Raw genomic sequence first — 25,620 nt, 5'->3', positions numbered from 1 at the left:
AAAGACAGTCTCTTTGGTTTTATTGTTTCAGCCTAATTTCCTTGATTCCATGGTATAGACATCTAATAATTCTTTCTCATCTGTTTTGTCAGTGATGGAAAATCAAACATGTCGCCCACTACAGAGTAAACCTATTAGTTACAGAATTTTGAGCATTTCCTCTCAGATCACTGGATTTATTTAATCTTCTCAGAGTATAAAAATGTCTAGGCTTGCAGAGACCTCAGGAGATTGGCTGCTCCCACCTTCTGTTGAAAATGAAACCTTAGATGAGACAATCCAGAACCTGTTGTCATCATCAAGCAAGTGGAGAAAAAGAAGGTTATCAAGAGTAGTCAGCATGGATTCACCTAGGGGAAATCATGCTTGACCAATCTGATAGCTTTCTACAATGGCATGACTGGCTGGGTAGATGAGGGAAGAGCTGTGGATGTTGTCTACCTTGACTTCAGCAAGGCTTTTGACACAGTCTCCCATAACATCCTCCTAGTGAAGTTCAGGAAGTGTGGGCTAGGTGAGTGGGCAGTGAGGTGGATTGACAACTGGCTGAATGGCAGAACTCAGAGGGTTGTCCTCAGCGGCGCTGAGTCTAGTTGGAGGCCTGTAACTAGTGGTGTCCCCCAGGGGTCACTACTTGATCCAGTCTTGTTTAACTTCTTCATCAATGACCTGGATGAAGAGTTAGAGTGTACCCTCAGCAAGTTTGCTGATGACACCAAACTGGGAGGAGTGGTGGATATACCAGAAGGCTGTGCTGCCATTCAGCGTGACCTGGACAGGATGGAGAGTTGGGCAAAGAGGAACCTGATGAGGTTCAACAAAGGCAAGTGCAGGGTCCTGCACCTGGGGAGGAACAACCCCAGGCACCAGTACAGGCTTGGGGCTGACCTGCTGGAGAGCAGCTCTGTGAAGAGGGTCCTCGGAATGCTGGTGGATGAGAAGTTGACCATGAGCCAGCAGTGTGCCCTGGCTGCCAAGAAAGCTAATGGGATCCTGGGGTGCATTAAGAAGAGTGTGGCCAGTAGGTCGAGGGAGGTTCTCCTTCCCCTCTACACTGCCCTAGGGAGGCCCCATCTGGAGTACTGTGTCCAGTTCTGGGCTCCCCAGTTCAAGAAAGATGAGGATCTACTGGAGAGAGTCCAGCGGAGGGCTACGAGGATGGTGAGGGGACTGGAACATCTGTCCTATGAGGAAAGGCTGAGGGAGCTGGGCTTGTTCAGCCTGAAGAAGAAAAGGCTGAGAGAGGACCTCATAAATGCTTATAAATATCTGAAGGGTGGGTGTCAGGAGGATGGGGCCAGACTCTTTTCAGTGGTGCCCAGTGACAGGACAAGGGACAGGGGGCACAAACTGATACATAGGAAGTTCCATCTGAACATGAGGAAGAACTTCTTCTCTCTGAGGGTGACGGAGCACTGGAATAGGCTGCCCAGGGAGGTAGTGGATTCTACTTCTCTGGAGATACTGAAGACCCGCCTGGACGCTGTCCTGTGCAGCCTGCTGTAGGTGACCCTGCTTCAGCAGGGGTGTTGGACTAGATGACCCACAGAGGTCCCTTCCAACCCCGAACATTCTGTGATTCTGTGATTCTGTTGAGATGAGTCTTGCATATTTCCAGTGAAGCAGATTTCACTGTTTCTCTAGGCAACCTGTTGCCGTACTTCACTGGTCTCATAGTGAACAGTTTTTTTTGTTACACCCAGACAGAATTTCACCTGAAGCAACTCATGCCTGCCTCCTGTTGCCCTGTCAATGTGCTTGCTTGTGAAGGGAGCATGTCCGTATTTCTCTCTACTTAGGGAATGAAAGATTGTCATTAGATTCCCCTCAAGTCCTGTTTCTGTTGAAAAAACCCTCTTTTTCAAATCTTTCTTCAGTGTTCTCGAACTCCTTAATCATCCTGGTGTCTGTCTTCTGCTGGACCCTCCAATTTTTTAGTGTGTCTCTTGAACTGGGGGACCAACACTGGAAACATTACTCCAAATGTGGCCTTAAAAAAGCCAAGCAGAGTTGGGTAACCACATTCTATGATGGGCTGACTGTACTCCTGTTGATGTGGTCCAGGACATGGATGGCCTTAGATGATATGATTCTATGATACTAGAACTCACCGTTGCCCACCAAGACCCTGAGGACCTATCCAACAGTGCTACTGCCCATCAGGACAGTTCCAGCTTTTACTGCATCTTGGGATTTTGACTCCAGGTGAAGGACTTTATATTTCACTTGGTAAACCTCATGTTATTTTTGTTGGCCCAGTCTTCTTTCCTGTCAATGTCAATGGCTCTGTATAGGAGAGTCCTTCCTTCCACCTTTTCTTCTAATTTGTTATTATACACATATTTGGAAATGGTTCCTTCAGTGCTATTGTCTGAGTAATTTATAAAGATACTTAAGAATATTGCACCTAGTATTGACCCTGAGGAGATCTGCTTACTACCGGATGCCAATTAGACTTTGAGTCATTGACCACAACGTTTTGAGGTCAGCAGTTTAGCCAGTTTTCCACCCTTCTGGTGTTCCTCTTCTCCAGTTAATTAGTTACCAGCTTGTTGGCAAGGAAGTTGTGGGACGTTGTGTCAAAAACCTTGTTAAAGTCAATATAAGTGATGCCATGGCTCTTCCTTGATGCATTAAGCAACTTGCTTCATCATAGAAGACAAACAGGCTGGTTAAACAAGATTTGCCATTGGTAAATCCATGTTGGCTTTTCCCACTCACCTTCTTGAGGTTGGAAACCATTTCCATGAGGACGTTTCATGAATCTTTTCAGGGACGGAAGAAAGACCAGTTTGCCTGGTAGTGTCAGAGATCACTGTTTTGACCTTTTTGCAGATGGGTGCACTGTTTGCCTGTTTCAGGCCATCCAGTGCTTTCACTGATTTCCATGACCTAAAGATGATAGACAGATGACAGACCATTGCAAAGATGTCAGTTAACGGACATGTTGTGAGATTGTGACATATCGTGGTACGTATCTCTATTGGCTCTTAGTGAAAATGTAGGTCCATACACCTAGTAATCCAGTCAATAGTGTCCATTTTTTTAAATGAAAATTATTTTTAATGAAAAATTTATAGAAAATCGTATTTTGTCTGCATGAGTAGATTTGCCATCATATGTGTTGCATTATTCTGGGACATTCAGTGGAAAAATACATGGCTGCAATTGGCTGCAGCAATGCAATTTGTAGGAAACAGAACAGACCTAGTCTATGTATTCAACATATATAATCACAGGTGTATCTCACTATCAAATCCTGTTTTCAAGAGGTAAAGATATATAGCACAGTATGAGATACCTTATCATGAAGCTGCAATGCTATCATTTTTTCAGATACTCAGATCCTGCCCTGACAGATTTGTGACCAAGACTTTCCAGAAAAACTGTAATCATTACCTGTTTTATGATCAGTGTAATGTCTAATCTGTTTCTAAGCTACTGAAGTACATATAGTGGCTCACTTATATTTTGAAAGATAAATGCATATAGAATCTGCTGTACTCTGTTGCCTGATCAGTGTGTAACTCTGCTTTGTTAAGAAAAAATAATATAGCCAGGTGAAAATAGAAACCTTGCTATTCTAGCCTTGCATCTTGAAAGAGTTCCTGTCTGCTGGAGAAGGAGAACAGCAGCAAATGTGACTGCACAGGGCAATGGTGAAAATACCAGTTCTGCTATATCCTTCTTTCTGTTTTTCAGCTGTATTTTGCCAAGGCAAGAGGTAAAAATGTCTTTTTTTCAATGAAAAAAAAAAATCCTTTTTTTAGCAGGATATGGTCTTTTGCATAGATCAAGTGTAGATTGAAAAGTATTGTCATAATCTTCTGAAGTGCTACTCATGCCTCCTTTCTGCCTCCATCTTTCAAAGAGGTAATAGAATAAACTAGAACAGAATACAAACATCTTTGCAAAAGTCTGAGCACATATTTCTGGAAGCCCCGTCTCAGGAAGACAAACAAACGTCACACTTAACAAAGCAGAAGTCTTTGAGTCTGCATGGCCCCATGTTTCCTTCTAGAAAGGCAGGCAGCAGAAAACTTCTCCAAAACTTCTCTTTAGTTTGTTTTCCATTGTTTTGTTTTAGTTGTAAAAGAAAGCTCTTTAAACCGTAGTTAGTAGTGGCATGGCTATTTATTTGTTACTGAGATTTGACAGGTGAAGCAATGCCAAAGAGTCGTTTGTGATGTTTCTGCCATGAGATTGAAGTTTTGAACTCAATGTATTTATGAAAAAGACTAGGTGAAGTATCTGTCTGGGATAGCAGAGGGTAGGATGAAAGAGATCCTTTCAAACCTATGTGTCCTATAAAAGAATCTTCAACAGTTCAAAAAATTGAATCTACTTTCATGTAGATTATGTGTTTAGGAACTTTAGACATTTTCATGTTCTCAGATTGTGGAGTTTTAAATGGTTTTAATATTGCAGATATTTTGCTGTGTGTGCTTTAATTTTATCCATCAATGTGTGCTTTGTTAGAACCTTCTGATATGTTTGATATCTACTTTAGAGTACCAAAAATACAGACCAGTTTTTGTAATCTGCATATTTTGGTAAGAATTTGATCTGAGAAATTTAGTATTGACAGTATACATTTGGAAGTTTTTTAATATAAACTACAAAAATGTTGTATACTTGAAATGATTTAAGATGACTTCTTTGAAAAAAGAGCATCAGGAGATGAGCTATATAATTCAGCTCCAGTCTGATAAAGCTAAGTCTCTTACATATTTTGATGGAAGATACTGCTCTTACCAGGGAAAGCAATGTATTTATTTGACAGTTGAGATGGTGCAGCTTATTTCCTACTTCTAAGCCAGAAAATCAAGGATGAGAAAGTCACAACATCCCTGTGGAGACTGTGTCCTTTAAGACCTTTGCCAAGGTGAGAGATAGCAAAGACACGTTGAAGACCAAGCCCATCCGATTTTCGCAACAGACTTGCCTTCTGTTTATCATTTCCCGATCCCTGCCAAAGTCAAACTGTCTGTGGTTTCCTGTTGGACTATCTCACTTTCTTGATGAAAACAAGAAGGTAAAACATATGTAATGTATCTAAAATTATATAAAGTTTGTATAAATAAATTTATACAAAATATATACTATTATCTATTACATAGTTCTCTCTCTATATACACACACACCTATGTATATGTACAGCCAAATTCAAACGCCACGTATGTGAGCTGTTTACCCTGTTTTAGCCTGTTCAGATTTTCCTTCCAAGTTCAAAACCGTTCCTAGAGCATATGAAAGGGATCAATGTACCGAAGTGTCCCATCCATGCTAGGAAGGCTGTGGAATACATTTTCAGCCAGAGACAAGAGGAGTATGCTTTATCCCTAACTAGTGGCATACAATGCAGGTAAAAACTTTAAGAAAGTCAAAAAATATGTGTGGAAGTTTTAAAGGAGTTGTTACACCTTTCAAATGCACTGACACTTTATTCTTCTGCTTACACTTGTCATACTTTCCTACTTGCTTTATTGTAAGAAATAGATATAAATGATGTGTAAAGAGTAACAATAATTTGTCAGGGGCAGGTCAGAATATTTTATATAGTCTTGTATGTAGCTGGAGCAACATATTAAAAAAAAATATTTGTAGTTGTTGATAGCTGGGCTCACAACTGTTACCTTACTGCCTTCTGTGCTTTCCTCTGCTAAGCTTAGACTGTTTGTTTATGTGAAAAAATTGGTGGTTTTTTTGCATGGTCACCATATGAAAGCTCTTATTATAACACAGTTGAGCAGATGAAAAAGAGGCTGAGCAAAGTAGATTTACAGGGATTGGTCTGATATTAGGTTATTTTTTACAGCTTTGCAGCCATCCTATATACCTGTGCAGCTGTACTTCTGTATGTTTATTACTTTCTTTTTTCTCCCTTTAATGATGTTGTTCAGTGTTCTTGCATACAGTTTTATAGTTTTTAAGATACAGTCCAAAGTGCCTTTCAGACTTGCTTGAACCAAACAATGGTCTGTAGTTACCTTTTTTTTTAATTACCTTTTTATCAACTACAATTTCTAAAATAGATTAAGTGATTGATAATGGAAATCAATGGAAACAGCAAATGTACTTTAAGGTAATACCAAGCCTGACAAGGAGGAACAGAGAGTTTAATCTAAAAATAGAATTCTTGTATGCAGTAAAATATCTGAAAGGACAGTCTTTAAAGAAGAAAACTGATGTGCACTTCCTAGTTTGCAATATACCTTAAGTTAGTTCATTTTAAAATCTCTTTTTGTACGTATTTTCAGGAAAACTGAAGAAAAAGTCAGTCTGGAAATTTTATCTCATTCGCAAACATTATCTGAAGAATTTAAGCTTGTAAAATGCACAACAGGTTTCTTGAGATCTTGGCCATATAACATTTGTCAAACAAATTCCGTTGTACAGAAGAAGACTGCTTATAGGAGAAAAAAATATATGTAATGTTTGTGAATGGCAAGTAAACTTGACAAACCTGTAAACTCAACGGAAATATAAAGGGCCATACCAGGCAAATGCTGACAATATTCAGACTCTCTTGAAACTGAAGCAGAGGTTTGTGGTATGGTACTTTCCATACAATCCATGTGCCTTCAGTACAGGATTCTCTCTTCTATTGTGGGCTCTTAGAGCATACTGCAAAACCCACAGAATCACAGAATCACAGAATGTTCGGGGTTGGAAGGGACCTCTGTGGGTCATCTAGTCCCACCCTCCTGCCGAAGCAGGGTCACCTAACTAACCTTTTTAAACTTTGAAGAGATAGGAGACTTTTGAGAGTGATAGGTAGTGAGAAAGTGAAGAGAAAGAAAATTATTTTGCATTAGTTATAGCATGCTGGCACTCTGTAGGACCTGTCAGAGTTGAAGCAACAACAGTACTTTTTAATTGAGATTAAGGATGGCTTACAGAAGAGTTGATGCAGCTTCAAATGTGTAAAAAACAAGTTATTTTTAGCATATATTGGGTTTTTCAGGGAATTGTTCATGCAAAGGAAAAGGTTCTTTGTCTCATTGACTTAGATTAGAGCACAGGGTTTATTTGCATAACAAGCTGTGTATGGGTGGTGAATACAGTGCTTTCCTCACTATGGAGAGCCATGTAGCATAGAACAGGATTACTGTCTGCTGTGTCAGGATAGCTGCACTGAGAAAAAGTAACAATGTTTCACATTTACCTCTAGGTCTTGATCCTTTGCAATTAAGTTGGCCTTTTGTGCTAGTATACAAGAAAAATATCACAAAATGGATGCAGGGCTGCCTCCAGGCCAGATGTTTGTTGAAGGTACTTCCAGACAACCTGTCACGAGTGTTTGGAATCAGTGATTACAATGTATTGGTGTATTACAATGTATTGGAAGATTGCACTGGTGGGTCAGATTTGCATTGCCCCTGTCGTAACTGTGTTCCAGATGTCTGCAACAAAAGCATAAATGAAGTCTCAATTGCAGCACAGATGCACTTACGACTTTTGTATCAATACAGAATTTCTATTCTGTATTTTTGCACTTGTATTTATTAACGATTTTCTGCTCCTCAATGCTGTTCAGTTCTTTTCCCAGGTTACATTCAGTGGATATTTCACAGCACAGAAGAGGAAGATAGCATCTTTGTAAGAAGATCCGTATGCTTGTTGCTTCGTTTAGACGCTGGCCATAAACCTTTGGACACTCAAGCTGTATCCTGTGGTGGCAGCTTTCTAATACATAGGTCATTGAGCTGAAGTTTCAAGCCTAAATTTACAGACACACTGTGTGATACGCAGTGGATTCTTCTTCTGCACACAGCAACAGTGGTTAAAGACCGAAAACGTTTCAAGAGATGAAACATTTTTGAATGTGGCTTTTGAAATCCAACTGAGATAATAAAATGGGCTTAATGACAGTGACAGATGATGTGTTTCCTCTGCTGAAAAAGGATTTTAAGGCAACTAGATTCAATCTCATTGACCCTGTATTAACACTCCAGCACTTCTAGAGCTTTTTAGCATCCTACATATTGAAAACTGTATCTAAACTACATACTTTTCCTTAAATTTTTTTTTTTATGTTGATTTTTTCTTCATTTAGGCCATTTCTATCAAATAGTGAAAAAATATACAATATGTTCTGGGGAAATACCTTTTCTATTTCCTTTTCAGAAAAAGTTTGATAGAGGAGCAGTGTCATCATACCTAAATAGCATCCAGAGTTACACCATACATAATGAGAAAAAAGTGAAATACTCTACACATGCCATAATTTGACTTGCTGACTTGTAAAAGTTCTAAAGTGGCCGCAGATGGTTTTTGTGATTCCTGACCAGTGAACCAATATATGGGAAGGATTGCTAACCATGAACTGCTGACTTTGGTTCATATAGACCTTGAATATGTAAGACACAAAAATGAATGAAGACAAATTTTCTAGTCCCTATTTTATATTTAAGTATTTGCTTCCAGACACTACTCCTACTCCTTATTCCCCCTGGCCTCATTCTGTTGTGATCCTTGAAGACATTTATAGTAGTGCAATCAAAGTCTAGAGAGTGAACGTAAATGTGTGGCAAAATGTATTTATTTATTGAAATTATCTCATTATGGCTTACAGTTTTCTCAGTACTGAACTAATAAATGTTGGTTTACTTGATAAAAACACAAGATAATTTTACCATCAATTACTCTTCTGGATTTTCATACTGTTTTATATTCTGAGGTTGATGAATGATAATAATTGGGAAAAAAAACCACAAGAAAAAATACAATAGGGAGCAAATAGAAATAATTATTTCTCAAAGTAGTACTCCTCTGGAACAGGTGTGATGTTAGTTCAACTGTGCATTTCATAGTAGTACAAGCATCTGAGTGTTGGACTGCTGGCTAGCCCTTCTGAAGAACTGCCAAGTCATTATATGACCTGTGCTTTGCCTCAGGCCCCTGTTCACACACTAAGACAGGCACGAGGAAGGCTAAAGCATCGGAAAGTTGGACTTCACTATAATAAGTGACAAACATCAATGACATTATTTCTTGTTCACCAAAAAAATAAAGGAACAACAAATTCTCTCTATTTTTTCTTCTTTTACTACCACAATTAACAGCTTTCCAGCTTTCAGAAAGAAACTTTATCTTCTTTTCTTTTATTAGGACTTTATGTTTTGTGAATATCTGCCCATTAAAGAAATGGCTTTTTCCATGGCTGGCACTTGCAACTTGAAACAGCTCTTCTTTAAAAGGCAGAAAAATGAACATTTTGAAAGGGTGTTTATACAGTGTTTCTATTCTAGTGGCTGAAAGGCAATGCATTTTAATGTACAGTTTAAAATGTTTTATATCAAGTTGAGTCTTGTACAGATACATTTCATTCAACCTGCAAGACTTTCCTTCTTACCCCATTAAATTCCGTTAGGAAAATTACCGGTCTGTGGCTTAAAGTCTTAAAGTTATACTGCTAATAATTGAGCAGTTTCTTTCAATACCAAATACAGTTTAAAAAGAAACATAGCTATTTTCTCTGCCAGCTGTAAATCTTGTAGCTGGAAATTGTCCCAAAATTACAAAAATTCCTGTCCATCTGACAAAATTGACATTCACAATGTGATCCATCTAAGAAATAAAACCAAAATCAAATGAAGTAGCACACTGTGAGGAAGGGTGATATTTAAAGGATTAAACAGACACTAGTAAATCAATTCACTCTACTCACATGAATACATGAATAAGTATGTGTTGGACTCTGTTAGGTTTTCAGACAAAAGTATAGTGGCAGTTTTGTCTATATCAGACCTTAATTTTACTTTCAAGTATATGGTCACAGAGCAAAGATAATCTGTACAGAATATAAGGACCCACACTTTCATATACTGATTTTGGCTCCCAAAATAGTTATGTGTTTGTCTGTTTTTCCCCATTGAGAAAAAGGATTAGTTTCTCATTCTAAGAAACCCCCAAACTGGCTTGCTTTTCAACAACAAAATAGTCCATATGGTATTTCAAAATGGATTTCAAGATTTTTGTGAGCTGACTTGTCCAAGTGGATAGTAACCATCTGGACTTCTCAATAAATCAATATGCATCAAGCAATAAAGACAGAATTCTAAAAGTAAAAGGAGGTGTTTGCAGTAGCTAAGCTTCTTAACGACCTTTTACTCAAGAGACATTGAGTTAGAATAATGTCTTTTATACTTGTGATAAACCTGGCACTTAAATACATGCTATTTGTTCCAGTTTTGATATAGCCATGAAAGCTCCTTCCAGTGAAACAAATTGGTCATCACAGCCAGCACGTATGTCTTGATATTGTAAATGATCTGGCTCTGTTATTGCCTTATTGATTCTTACTCTGGAGTGAGATAATTTCTCTTGAGTGGTACTGCAGTACCTACAAGTTAAGGTCTCAAAGCTGATGTCTCTGAAGATGGTGGACATGTTATGTGCTCTACAGATCCTCAAAATTACTTTTTAAGGAAGATGCTCTGGTGTGGTGCTATGATGTGACTAAAACATGAACCGTAGATGTGCACTGCGCAGCACGGGAACTGGAGCTACTGGTTTCACCCAGTGTGATACAGAGTTTCTGACTAAATATACTAAAGTGATGGTACTAGCTATGTTCCCAAAACCCAGATTATTGTATTGGCAAAGTGCTGTACCTCATCTAAGAAATCCTGCCTCTTCTTAAATTTTTTTTCTTTTGAAAAGGAAGGGCAAACACCTCTCTGCAAGTCTGAATGATGAACAAGAATACGAAAGTACCTTCAGTCCCAGAATCCAGTAAACGTCTGTGAGCAAGAAGTAGACCATAGGGTTATTCTGTGTTATTTCCTTAAATGTTTCATTTAGTTCATTACTGTGTAGGAGAGCATTTTAAATTTTCATTGGCAGCTTTCATTTAGCCAATATTCAGTGTATTAGACAAAGCATTCTTTAGCATCTTCCTGGCTTGCCCTTCTTCCAATTACGTATTTGTGGTCTCGTCATTCTTCCCATCCTACATGCATTTTATAATAAGGACAGTTATAACTGAAAGAAAATTTGCAGAGAAATGCAGCAGAACATCATCCAAAGAGTGAGCAGAATCCCCCCATTCTCAAGATCATGACGATCAGTTAACCGACACAGAATTTCAGATGTTCCTGGTAAAGTGTATGCGACTGAAAAGGTAATAAAACCCACCCTGAAATAATGTATGAATGTAAAATTTTAAATACTGGAAACTATGTGATCGTTTTATACACATTTTGCACTAAAAAAAATGGGGAAATTCCTTAATTAGGCTATTTGAACTGATCAGAATACAAATGACTTATTTGTGTTTGTCCACCAGGGCACAGTGCAGCACTTTTCTCCACTGTTTGGATTTCTTGTGTGTCTTAAAAATGATGGATGCTCCGGATGATTTTATTTGTCATCTTGGAGCAAAATGTTCCTCTAGATTGTCTATGGGATGTTACAACTTCTCACCATTATGTATTAAGGAGATATTTAACTTGTTGGTGATGAAAAGCTCTCCATTGTTTTAATTACATTCTTTGTGCTAATGAGTTACATTATATTGCTATATTTTGCTAATTTTCCTGCTTTTTCTTTGTTCTTTTCATAACACCTCATTGGAAATATGAAACTGTTGCACAGCATTAACTAATAGTGAATCCTAGGTAAGATTCTGTATTGTTTGAGACCCTAGATACACATGTCCAAAGCTTGATAACAAGCACTTCAGTCAACTTCTAATGTTCCACATATGGTAAATGCATGACTGGAGAAAGACCACAAAATTAACTTTGGAATCTACTTAGACTTTCTCTGAAAAGATGGGCTATGGTAGTAGCAAAAAATAGAACTGGCAAGGAAACCTTGTGTCTGGATCTCACATAGGAATGAATTTTGCCTTTTAGGTTGTTGGCACTTGGGCAGCCCCAGGCCAGGGAGAAAGTTGTCACAAACATCCGTAGGCTGTGGTGGACAATTGTTGCAAACATCCATCCTAAGAAATTGATACAGATGCATGAATTAAGCAAATTCCTAAATTGGGCATTGTGTGTTGGAAACATGCTCATCTTGATAAGAGAGTTTGGAAGATGAGTGAAACCCCATGGAGGCAGGGTGCCGGCTTGCAAACCCCACTTATGTCACATAGGCAAGGAAGTTAGGCACTGGCCTTTGGAGGGTGGGGAGAGTCTGAGACCACCAAGACTCTCCCCACACCCACTGTCTCATTTTTGACAACTTTAGGGAAGCTATGAGACAGGTACCTAAAGGACACAAAAGGAGCAGGGTGCAGCCCCTTGCTGTGCATGTCCACTACCAGAAAGCCATGACCACAAGGTGTGCGCCCACCACCGGAGGACCCTGACCATCAGCTCAGAGGTTAGCACTGGGTCCAAGGGTGGTGATATCTTTTCTCTTATTTATTGTCTTATCTCTCCTTTCTTTTTCTTATCCACCTCTGATTTTCTGGGCACACAAGGGTAAAGTTGTAAGTTTGTTAACCTGCTATATTCTGTGGTTTTCTGAAATCAGACACTGTGTTGTTGAAACCCTTGCCAAGTTGATACCTGTTTCCAACCCCCCTGCACTAAAAGTAGTGTTATGAAGTTGTAAAATTATCATCTTTTGTAATTCCACTGCCATTCCAAGTAAAGCTTTGTTTTTAATCAAGCCTCTTGGTCATTCTTCAGTACAGTGCAGAGAATTAAAAAGATCACCTTCTCCTTTCTAGCTGAGGGGGATGGGACAACACTGCATAAGTACAGACCTGGCGCTTTTCATTTTCATAAATGAATTGATTTCTGTTGTTTACTAATTGATTATTTTTCAAAGAAAACAAATAAATAGTAAAAAAGAATAAATAGTTTCTCCACCTGTTTTTCACACAATAATTAGAACCTTATTATGACCCCTTTCTTACTGAATTCTGGAGTTGCAACTAGAAATTGTAAATAAATATGGAAGTCTAAGGCATTACACAGAAATCCACTTTATTTTGGAGCTAACTTTAGACAAGTTCTTACTTGTTGTAAGTTTTTATTTAAAAACATTACTGTAAGGCATGTGAAAGTATGTTCGTAACTTAGCTCCTGAGAATATGATGATGTTCATATTCACTACCGTCTGAAATAGGTGCATTTGAAAGGAAGAGTTTTTCTGAGATTGAAGAAGATTGATCTTAACAACACAGAGAGGGAGGTCCTATTCCTAGCTTTGATAAAGTCAGAGCAGTAGAGAGGAAGGTACTGAATAGAGAATGAAAGATCCTTGAGGGAATAATTAATAAAGTCTTTGATAATGCATCAAGTCTCTGAGCTGTGACTAGGTGACTCCATATGATTAAGTTTGGCTTGTGTGCATCTGAGGGGCATATCTACTACTGCACTAGCTAAATGGACAACTAGTGAATTGGAATATGCCATTCCTATTCAGTATTTATTTCCTAGTTATAAAAGTCAGGGTATGTTTGTCTCAGGTTAAAGGGTTAAAGGGTTTCAAGGAGTCTGGTAAGTGGCAAGCAGGGAAAGAACTCCCATTGATCATGAGGTTCAGAGTCTTGCTTTCTAAACTTCTTCTCAGACAGAGGAGCCTAGGTGCGGCTGAATACACTCCTAGTCTCAGATTTGGTCAACAGTTTATGTGCAAGGGGTGAAGCATGTAGCCACTTGCCTGTCAGAGCCCTCCTGGCTTGTGCTGAGACAGTTTTGAAAAGTTGAAACAATAGGTAATTTAGTCAAGTGACAGGTATCACAGATTGGGGATTGTCATTGGTAAATGCACTGTCTACAAAAATTGAGCTCAAGGTAATAGTTCAGTGCTTTAGTTAATAATGTTTTCCTGGAGATATGTACAACAAATTCGGAGGCAAGACTCTTACCAAAAAGGTGTCCCTTCTTGGATGGAAATAGCCATTCAAGCCCATCAACCTGTCGGTCAAGTAACGTTTTTGTTAAACAACTCCTTCAAAAGAGGGTTTTCAAGTGCTATTTTAATACTTTTTGAAATATCTTTGACAGTTCTTGGTGGAGTGGGACTAAGTCAATTATTATGTGTCAATTGGCTCTTGGCATATCATGATGTGTCCTCAGATGCGGTCTCGGCAGATCCTCAGGGCGGGGAGATTAGTACGTGCTTATGGGTGGCCTTTTGTTCTTTAACTGAAGCAGCATCTGGCTGTGAAGCTTTTCCTTCACCCCAGGTGTCACACAGTTGATATGAGTGTTGGGCCATCTGATAAAAGAAGAAAAGTTCAAGTCACATTATTCCCTTTTGTCAGCTCTTAGGTCTTTGACACATGAGTCTGAGGAAATCCTCCTCTGGCATCGACAAGTTGTCAGGCAATGCCATTGACCCACAGTCTACAACCATTTTGGCAATAAAGACTCATAGCCTGAAGTGGAATTCAAGGGGAACAGAGATCAGTTCAATAAGATGAGCTGTATCCATGAAGGACCTTGTAGGTGAAAAGCAAACTTTCAACATTATTTTTGACTTTATGGGAAATCAGTGTAATGATTCACAAAAAATATGTGTAATATGATGTGTTCGTGACTAAATTTCCTTCTGTGTTCCAAACCTTTTCTTCCTGTTTGATCCAGGACAGCTTCAGGAACATCACCCCTTATAGGCAATAATCAATGAATGGGGCATGAAGGCATGAACAAGCAATGTCAGGAAAAGAAAGTAAGGGTAATGGTCGGGTAATGGTCAGGTAATATCTCTTCAGTGACAAAATATCTCTTCTCTTCCTTCTAATATGTTTCAAACAACGTTTGAGATCTGTCCAGCTTTTGCCACTAGATTCTGGGGCTGTGACTAGAAATAAAGCTCAGGAAGATAATCGTTTCAGACTAGGAGTATATGCTGCTTAAGAGCAGCTTAAATGTATGTATTGGATTTCTAGAATCCTTTCCACTTTACTCAGAAGGTTTTATTAGAGTTTGTTCAAAGTTTGGGAGTTGGTTTAAAATCACCTTTTCAACAGTTTTTCAGATGAGTTGCTGCTTTTTCAAATTTTTGTATCCTTTGTCTCAAATAGGCTTTATTCCAAGTATATATCTGGTATTGCTGCCTTTCAGAAAGGAAGAGAAGAGGAAAGGCATTTATACAACACACAGCTGCAGTAGAAGATGTGGTGATGGACACATAGTAAGATCTGGGTTTACTGCTGGTAATAAAAGCTTGCATATACAGATTGTTGCAAAATCAAGCCACAACAGACATCAGAAACATTAATGACGGCATTCAGGGTATTTCATGATTATTTTTAGACAGATGTTACTTGGCAGATCACATTTTCCTCAGTGCAATGAGGAAAAATCAGTAGGGAATGCTCTTCAGTGCGCTGATACTCAGTGACTCAAGAGGAATAGCATGTTCTCAATAACTCCCTGAACTGGACTTTCCCTCATTTGCCTTGCATCTGCGAGTAACTTCAGGAGTAGTCAGCATGGATACACCAAGGGGAAATCAAGCCTGACCAATCTGATAGCTTTTTACAATGGCATGACTGCCTGGGTAGATGAGGGGTGAGCCGTGGATGTTGTCTACCTAGACTTCAGCAAGGCTTTCGACACAGTCTCCCATAACATCCTTCTAGTGAAGCTCAGGAAATGTGGGCTAGATGAATGGACAGTGAGGTGGACTGAGAACTGGCTGAATGGCAGAACTTAGAGGGTTGTCCTCAGCGGCGCTGAGTCTAGTTGGAGGCCTGTAACTAGTGGTGTCCCCCAGGGGTCACTACTTGGTCCAGTCTTGTTTAACTTCTTCATCAATGACCTGGATGAAGAGTTAGAGTGTACCCTCAGCAAGTTTGCTGATGACACAAAACTGGGAGGTGTGGTGGATATACCAGAAGGCTGTGCTGCCATTCAGTGTGACCTGGGCAGGCTGGAGAGTTGGGCAAAGAGGAATCTGATGAGGTTCAACAAGGGCAAGTGCAGGGTCCTGCACCTGGGGAGGAACAATCGCATGCACCAGTACAGGCTTGGGGCTGACCTGCTGGAGAGCAGCTCTGTGGAGAGGGACCTGGGTGTGCTGGTGGACGACAAGTTGACCATGAGCCAGCAGTGTGCCCTGGCTGCCAAGAAAGCTAATGGGATCCTGGGGTGCATTAAGAAAAGTGTGGCCAGCATGTCGAGGGAGGTTCTCCTTCCCCTCTACACTGCCCTAGGGAGGCCCCATCTGGAGTACTGTGTCCAGTTCTGGGCTCCCCAGTTCAGGAATTATGAGGATTTACTGGAGAGAGTCCAGCGGAGGGCTATGAGGGTGATGAGGGGACTAGAGCATCTGTCCTACGAGGAAAGGCTGAGGGAGCTGGGCTTGTTCAGCCTGAAGAAGAGAAGGCTGAGAGGGGACCTTATAAATTCCTATAAATATCTGAAGGGTGGGTGTCAGGAGGATGGGGCCAGACTCTTTTCAGTGGTACCCAGTGACAGCACAAGGGGCAAGGGGCACAAACCGAAGCATAGGAAGTTCCGTCTTGAGGAACATGAGGAAGAACTTCTTCACTCTGAGGGTGACGGAGCACTGGAACAGGCTGCCCAGGGAGGTAGTGGAGTCTCCTTCTCTGGAGATACTGAAGACCCGCCTGGACGCTGTCCTGTGCAGCCTGCTGTAGGTGACCCTGCTTCAGCAGCAGGGTTCAGCAGGAGACCCACAGAGGTCCCTTCCAACCCCTATCATTCTGTGGTTCTGTGAAATTGATAAAGGTTCTTTTTCCTTCCTTTTTATGGCCTGGATTGACTTAAAATCTCGTTACAAATGGGATCTTTGGTGTCTCTTTCTAATTCTCTCCAGATCTTCAGCAGCCATTCCCAGTCAGCTAGAGTTTTGCATTAGTTTGTGTTACTGGGTGGGCCAGTACAAAATGAGGGGATCCTGCTCTGAAAGGAGGCTCTGTAAAATTAGCGTAATCCAAGTTCTGTGCTTTGGTCCATGGAATTTTCATGCTAATGTGCTCATTTTACCGCTGAAATTACATATATTCTGACTACTAGTTCTTGACCAAGGAGCTGAGCCTTGGATTGGAGATAGTAAACAAGTTTTAATGCAGTAAAGCAAAGAACAGAGTCTTTTTCTCATGGTAAGTGTGGTTCTATGGAACTAGATAGAGTGAAAAGAAAAATGAACTCATTTCGGACAGCAGAATAAGTATGTGTTTATGTTAGTATTGGTAGTCACAGAAACTTTTGGTTAAGATGCAAGAGGTGTATTTTTATTTGAGACTTCTGTGATAGTTAGGTCCACCCTTTGCATTACCTGTCACATTAGTAGGGCTCAATAGATTATTGTGATTGTATATGACTTTAATTCTTTGTGGGAGGCAGAAAGATAGTCTGACACTTGTCTGCTGTCTCTTCTTTTCATTAAGAGCCAGTCAGACTTAGAAGTATGAAAGAACAGGTGAAAGTGAACAAAAATGTGAAATATTGTGATAAAATGTCATTCTTCTAATTCTAACTGATCACAACAGAGAGGTGTCTCCTGTGATCTGGTGAGGTGCCAGCCTCTGTTTACAGAGGAGTCAGTGCTCCAGGGTGCTCAGAAGGCTTGACAAGAAGCATGCCTTGCTACATTGCATCTTAGTAGTTACTCAGAACCCAGCAAAACTTAAAGGTAGGAAGCACTCAGGCAAAATCCAGCACAACTTTCTGTGATCTTATGACCTACTTACCATTGCTGTTTATCTCTTTTTCTGTCATTTACTGTTAAATATCTCATGTAGGTGGCAAGAGCTGACAGCAATATATAGACGATTACTACAAAGAATGTGCAAACATTAAAAAGTGAAAGTAGTCACCTTATTTTATTTCTAACACTTAAACTTTTCCTGAGTTTTTATACTGAGAGGTACAGCAATTCTGGATCTTTGAGTCAGAAGATTCAGTATGTCATGGAAGTTGCTGTAGAAGACATCCACAGCAGATGTGAAGTAAAACACTGTTAAGTGGGTCTCCATTAGGCAGAGGAGGTGCAGTAAACAGAAGAATGGGTGGTTTTGGGTACAGAATACAATGAGAAGAACTAACCCTGTTGAATTAATATTATGTGTATCCTATCCAGTTTGAAAGATTTAAATTTAGGTGTTTACAGGTGGATGCTGGTGTACGAGTTAGATGAGAAAGTCTTTCAGATGCTGGTAGACATATCAGGCATGAGCTGAATTGCTCTTGAGGCTGTACTGCTTGTATTGTTTAGATATCTCTATTGATTACAATCAGAGCTAGAGAAGAGTAGGTAGGCACCTAAGTGTAACTGTCTTAGTTTGGAGCTGTCTCATGGTGCCATTTATGGAGTACAATGTCTCACACCATTCAGCAAAAAGATTTTAAAGGTAAAAATGGACGAGCACACTCTAAATAACATGTTTTGCAAATAGACAAATGCAAATTCAATTATGTGTGAGTTATGTGTGGTAGCTCAAGGAACATGAGTCATTTATCTACATGTTGATATGCACATTTCTAGGTTGAGTCATGGAAGACCAAAACACAGATATCAATGGACAAGTTCATGATGTGTCAGTTTTAGTACAGGTATCTGATACTCATTTAATAAGTATGGATCATGAGCAGCCCCCGTGAGATGCAAACATAGGAAGAGACTGCTAAATGTAAACTTCTATATAAAAAGCTGTGATTTTGGACCACATTTTTGAGCTATGCCATTAAATCAGCCAGTTGCAGTGATAATGACAGCCAAAAGTAAACACTGCAAAACAAAGTAAGTGAAATCTTAGACAAATGAGATCACTCATCTTTTGCAGGAGACAAAAGCACAATTTTAATCAAGATATATTTGTGGAATTTGTCTCATGGGATGAAGTAAATGTTGCTTTACAAATATATACAGTAAGCCATAAAGGGATTACTTTATGATAATTTATAAACAATTTAAATGGAAAGATCTTGCCAGAAAGAGAAGAGGATGTAGGACACTTTTCTTTTTATTTTTTTGTGAGAGCTTTTCTCTTTTCCCTGGAATAATGAAGGGTGTGAAGCATGTACAGCATATAACACATTATTCTCTTAAGCCATTACTATTTTTCTTCAGCTTCTCCTTCTTTACCTACCAGTCTCTTTAAAATATTAACAGTTACTGAACAAACTTCATCAGAGCATCCGTTGGGAGTACTCCTAAAATAGTGCAGACACATGTTATTGAGTACCTTTAAGCAGTGTTTTTTACCATCCTGGCCTGTGTACAGGAATCAGGCCAAATGTTCTACTATAGTCTGATCACTCCACAAGTACATTGATGTAAAAAAAAATCCAGCTAAGCTTTTTTTAGAGATGGTTTGCAGATATTACGCTACCATGGATGCCCCTCAACTGCTACCTCATTGTTTTGGTTTTTTCTGCTAAGAAGTTGCAATCCCAGTACTTCAGTCATCTCCTTTACTCCTACAAAATTGTGTCCAGACCCCACTTATTATGCTCTGTGATTCCATGGTGAGTGTTTCAGACACATGGTACAGGACTGTGGACAAATCAGGCAGGTAATATACTCTCTGGAATGGTGTGCTACAGGCTTGGAAGCTGGATATACAACTGTCACTGATTCTCTGCTTCATTTTCCTTCAACTAAAAGAAAGGCAGATGAGCAGAGTTGGGACTAAAATAATTGCTTTTAATTCGTTTCAAAAGGACAAATAGTTCTCCTTGATTGCTGGCAATTTCAGTTCAATTAAAACTTTTTTTAACATCAGTTCATATTGCAGTAGTTGCAGATGAGAAGAGAAGCTGGTTGTAAAATAATACCTGCTTTAACTTAGACTGTTAGGTTTTAAACCTAGCAGAATTCACAGTTCAATATTGAAATATCTATTAAAAATTTTTAGCTCAAATAACATGTATAGTGGGAAAAGTTTGTAATTCTGCCTTAAGCTTAAAACCCAAACTGACGAGTCACCCTATAAAGCAGAATTTTCTTTTTGTCTACCATGTTAATTGGGACAAGGTGAAACCTTTCTTATGGAAAGGTAATCCAAAGAAATTTTTCTCCAAATTTTATGTTTTACAGTGAGCTGCTTACACAATGGACTGATTAAGGCCTGAAAGCCATCTTGTGAGTAAAATATTACTCTTAAATATCAAATATTTAATAATTTAAATACTCATTTAAATATCAACAGTATCTGTGTGCTCTAGAAGGAAAAACAAAAAACAGAAAAGCATTTACATTTTGAATTTGGATGTGGACTACAGAGCAATTTGACTTTTTAAAAGAAATATACGCAGTAAACAAACCAGAGGCTCAGAGGTGCTCTTCTGTTTGAAGAATTATCATAGATCTGGGAGTATGTGAGAAAGATGTCCAGAACAAGGAATTGACAAGAAGGGTGATTTTAAAAATTTGAAACTGAATTTCTGCCTCTTACATAACAAAAACAGTTGACAAATGAAATATCTACAGACCATGTCATAAATATTCATTTAATTTTGTATCACTATATGAGACTACCATATGGGAAACTTTAATAGCAGCTGTTTTCCAGTCATTGTTCCATGTGAAAATATTCTCTGAACATTTATAGAATGTCTTGTGATAGTGACACCAGTATTCAGGGGTTAGTTTTTATTTAGTCAAAAGCTTTAATTTTCCCTTAAAGTAAGCATTTCAAATGCATCTACTGCCCTAACTACGATGGCAACAATGTGACTGAGAAGAGAATTAGTTTTTACCTTGGGGAGTGGGTATTTGAAGTGAGTTGGAAAAGGTACAGGGATAGGTGCTATCCAAACTTTACTCCTCGCACGCCATTTTTCTTCTGTTTGTAATTTAGTCAAAATGTAGATATTTAATACAATAGTTAGGTTTCCACGAATTTTTTAGGGTTATTTTTACATCTCGACTTAAAACTTCATGTGGAGAAATAAAAAGATTGGATTGTCAAAATGATTGAAATGGTCCATTTTGACTTTGTGGACCAGAAAGTTTCAATTTTTTGTTTCAAAGACTTTCAGGTTTTGTCTCCTCCTTCACCTCTCTACTCTCCTCCTCTTTTTTTTTTTTAACTTTTACGTAGGTACTTGGAAAAAAATTATACGTTAACTCTTTTATCCAGGCTAAGCTTGAAAATGTTCTGGGAGATGTCTGTTTAACCTAATCTTCCATATCTTCAGTGACAGCGATTCCATACCCTAACTGTGTACGCTATTCCAGAGGTCAACGGTGAATGGAAAGATTTTCTTAATATCTAACCTAAGGCTTCCAAACTTGTTACTTAGGCTATTCACAGTGGAACTAAAACCACATTATTAGTAAATGTTACTTCTGAAGCTGTGAGGAGTATTGTTGTGTCCTTGTTCTGTCTTTACCTCTTTTTAAATGAAGGTAATGTAAAGTACAATTTTAAAAGTCAAAGTCAGAATAAAAGATGATGTCACATACATTCTGCAAGAATACAGCAGTGCATTTACTTTCTAAAGATATGACAAGGGAGCTTTGATTGTCCAGAAAGACAGTTTGTGTGTCTTTTTCTTTTTCTATCAAGAAAGAACCTATATATTTTTAAATACTTGTCAGCCTTCTTTGCTGAAGAGAAAGACTGGACTTAAATGCTATAAATTTCTTGGGGTCTGGTTTTCTCCTCTCATTGTATCACTCATCATCTCTATCTTGCAAGCTGTCTTCATTTTATCTCCTTGAGATACAAACTCAGATAAATTATCCATTTCACTTCTTTCAAAATAGTTTACAGTTAGGTAATCCAATCATGGAAGAAAAAAACTAACCCAGTATTATTTAATAGACCATTTGAGGCAGAAAATGGAAACAATAAATACAAAACATTTGAATGTGTAATAGAGTGGCTAGTTTACGAGACACGTTTATGGTAGTTTTTGTGGGTTTGTTTTTGTTTTTGTTTTTGTTTTTTTAAAAAGCCTCTCTTCTCAAACCATTTCAAAGTACTAACATAGCGATGATTGTGATCAGTTCCAGTGACAAGTCCTTAGGGCTACATTTGATGGATAAATAGCTGGAGCTTAGAATTATGACCAGCACTGATTTTAGTGTTGATTTGAAAGACATTTGGCAGAAGATCTCACCGTACTCTCTAAACTTGCACTTTGTGCCATATGGGAGATTTTACGTTCACGTATGTAGTGATTTAATGCTGCAGCTAATCATCTTTCACTAAAGGCTTTCAAGTAAAAAGAAATCATGGCATGTTTTCAAATGTTTTGCAAACTGGCACTTTTCAAGGAAAGAACTATATCTTTAGTAGCTGTATAATGTTTATCTTGCTAAAATTGAACGTTGATTTTATTCTTCTTTGTCTCCAGATTTTCTTTATATTGCCACACTGCTGAACTACTGAAAAGAACATTTCTACAAACTTCAAGGCTTTCTTTATAATGCTGTCAGTAAAAAACAAATAAAAACAATTGTATTTCACAGGTAATTGAATTTATGTTGTCTACAGTCAGTCAAATAATAGATGAATACATAGTGGTCTTTAGGTTCATATAAAGTCACCTGTAAGCCCAGGTCCTGCACCAATGCCAGATCTTGTGTGTGATCCAAAGCAGCCTCTCAGAACAAGTGGGTGGGTTGTAACACTATAATACATCCATCATCTGTTCCATCTACTAGCCTACATTTTGTGTAATTGTAGCTTGTGAACATTTGATGTATTTATGTTTTAATCTGATAAATTAAATAAACCTTTGCATCATTTCTTTGTACAGATCCTTCTAATTGGTAGTTGTATTACCTCCTAGACAAATTCGTTAGATGAAGTCCTTCAGGTTGTAGGGCTGTTTTGGAAAGTCTGTCTTGTGAGTGGCTCCTGTTGAATCATTTGCCTTTTTCACATCTCTGGGTGCTGATACCAGAACTGAACATATTTCTGGAAAGAAGGAGACGTTAGAGATACATGGCCAGGAGTCAGTTCAGACTTATTCTCCATCTTTTCACGTGTATGCTTTTGAGAATGAATATGTTAAAAATGGCATATTAATGGGGAAGTTTCTGTGGCTTTTGTGATTGAAATGTCTGGGCCAAATTTTAAACTAGAGAATGATACTTAAACCAACATCGTTAAACATACTGGATTTTGAATTGTTAAAATTAAAAAATAAAGCTGGAGCATAAAGAATGTAATCACACTGTAATTATGTAGAACTGTGACAGTCTACAGAAATAGGTCATACATTTCAGTGTGGGCTTCCTGACCTTTTGCAAAGTGCATTATTTACTCAAGACAGTCAGTCCTCTTGCATGAATTTTAGGAAAGAGGAGGCAGACTATAGACTTTGTCTAAGCATTGAAAAGAGTATATAAGCTGAGGATCTTATAGAAAGCCTTCTGAAATCTTTCAATTGATTTCAGATTAGATCAGAAGTTCAATCCTATGTTTTACTGCCAAGCAAAAACTCTTCTGAGAGAAAAAAATAATCTATTTGTATCCCACATATCTAAACAATGTCAGGTAAATTCTGGTCATAGAAATGTGGTGACATTTACTATGTTCTGTTGATTTCTTCAAATCGCTGTGAGACTAAAGTTTGCCGTAATGGTTTTACCTATCTACTTCATAACAGACCCTTCTGAACTGGTCTCCAGAGAAAACATTTAATGCTTAAGTTTAAAAAGGTACCTCCCAGAGCTAACTGACAACTCTAAAAGCACCAGCAGTCCTCAAATCTCATAGCTAGCATAATGCAAGAAGGAGTCTGAAGGTCATTGCTTTTTGAATGCCGCAGACAACTGTAGAGTCTGTCTGCTGCTGGAGTTTCAGAGTTTCACTTGTCTTGATGAGAAGATTCTAGCTTCCAGGTTTATTCAAAATATGAACTTGTTTTTGCTGTTGAGAAGGCTGCTACACAAATATGCTATTGAATAATGCTTGGCTATCTATCATACAGAGCACAATATTGAGGAGATTATGCAACTACAGTAATTACTGTATTTAATAGATCACAAACATCAGACATATACTTATCCTTTTGCACTTCCTTTTGCCTCTAGCTGTCATGCTATCACTCGTACTGTTGTGCAGTACTTATTATTAGATCTTATGACTTCTTTATAGTAAGACTTTATTTGTGTTCTATTCAGAAAGTATTCAATATATGGGTCTAAGAGCAGAAATCCTTGTAGCTCCAGTAGCTTCAGTAGAATTACAAACATTTTCAACTTTTCAGCTTTGGACTTGGCTCTCCTTGTAAGTTTTTATCAGGCTGAGATAGACCAGGCAGTCATTATACTTTACAAATGTGGCTTTCATGAAGCCACTGCACATTGTATGGACTGCAAAGTAGTTACCTGACAGAGCAGAAAACACTGGGCTCCTATCCCTATTGCAGAAAAGTAGGATGTACCTCCTCTATATTGAAAGCACATACTGCATTTCTACTGCCTGAAAGTCTTGTTCAGTCTGTGTAACAAAAATGGAGGGAATGTTCTTCAATGACAAAGGGACATTCTTCAATGACTATAACCTGTTAGGGAGGGACGGTATCCACCTGTCCAGAAGAGGCAAGGGAATCTTTGGCAGCAGGCTGGCCAAGTTGGTGTGGGGGGCTTTAAAATGAAGGACTCGGGGGGTGGGGTCCAAAGTCACAATGCTCAAGCCACCTCATCCAACCGGGGAACAAGTGTGGCCAACCAGAGCAGTGACAAATATTCCTTAGCCGCCTCCCAAACTGAAAACCAGAAGACCAACCACCTTAAGATGGGTGTGGCTATGGTGGATCCTCTTTCACCCCACCATTGAAATCTGCACGCTCAGTTACCTGTCTGAAATGCTTCTAAACCAATGCACATGGCATGGAGAATAAGCAGGAAGAATTAGAGATCTGTGTGCAGTCGCAGGGTCATGATCACATTGCAGTTACAGAGACATGGTGGGACAGCTCGCGTGACTGGAATGCTGTCATAGACAGCTACTTATTTTTTAGGAAAGACAGGCCAACAAGGCGAGGTGGTGGACTTGCTCTTTATGTGAGAGAGCAACTGGAATGTATCGAGTTTTGCCTGGGGGAAGGAGAAGAATGAGCTGAGGGCTTCTGGGTAAGAATTGAGGGACCTGATCATACAGGTGACACTCTTGTGGGTGTTTACTACAGGACACCTGACCAGCAAAAGGAAGCCAGTGAGGCCTTCTACAGACAGCTGAAAGTAGCTTCACCATCACAGGTCCTGGTTCCCATGAGGGACTTCAGCCACCCTGACATCTGCTGGGAAGACCACACAGCCAGGCACACGCAGTCCAGGAGGTTCCTGCAGAGCATCGATGACAACATTTTGACGCAGGTGGTGGAGGAGCCAATGAGGAGAGGTGTGCTGCTGGACCTTTTGCTGACAAATGGAGAAGGACTGGTTGAGGATGTGAAGATGCCTCGGCTGCAGTGACCATGAGACAGTGGAGTTCAGGATCCTGTGTGGAGGAAGCAGGGCAATAAGTAGGATCACAACTTTGGACTACAGGAGAGCTAACTTTGACCTCTTCGAGGACCTAGCTGGAGGAATCCCATGGGTTAGGGCTCTAGAATGTAGGGGGTCCAAGGGAGCTGATTGCTATTTAAACATCACTTCTTCCATGCTCAGGATCAGTGCATCCCTCTGAGTAAGAAATATAGCAAGGAAGGCAGGAAACCTGTGTGGATAAGCATGAAGCTTCTAGAGAAACTCAAAGGGAAAAGAAAGATCTAT

The 25,620-nt window shown here is 39.1% G+C and overlaps 1 long non-coding RNA gene across 2 annotated transcripts in view; it reads left to right on the top strand.

Moving 5' to 3' along the window:
- The window catches only part of LOC142358852 (uncharacterized), a 93,873-nt gene that overhangs the window by 25,424 nt on the left and 42,829 nt on the right, over nt 1-25,620 (top strand). For both annotated transcript variants that reach the window (XR_012761905.1, XR_012761904.1), the window contains exon 2: nt 22,248-22,362. This is a non-coding gene — a long non-coding RNA (uncharacterized LOC142358852). The remainder of the gene's footprint in view (nt 1-22,247; nt 22,363-25,620) is intronic.

Source organism: Opisthocomus hoazin, chromosome Z, assembly GCF_030867145.1.
Source record: "Opisthocomus hoazin isolate bOpiHoa1 chromosome Z, bOpiHoa1.hap1, whole genome shotgun sequence".
NCBI lineage: Eukaryota > Metazoa > Chordata > Aves > Opisthocomiformes > Opisthocomidae > Opisthocomus > Opisthocomus hoazin.
This window is presented reverse-complemented; position numbering and strand designations above follow the sequence as displayed.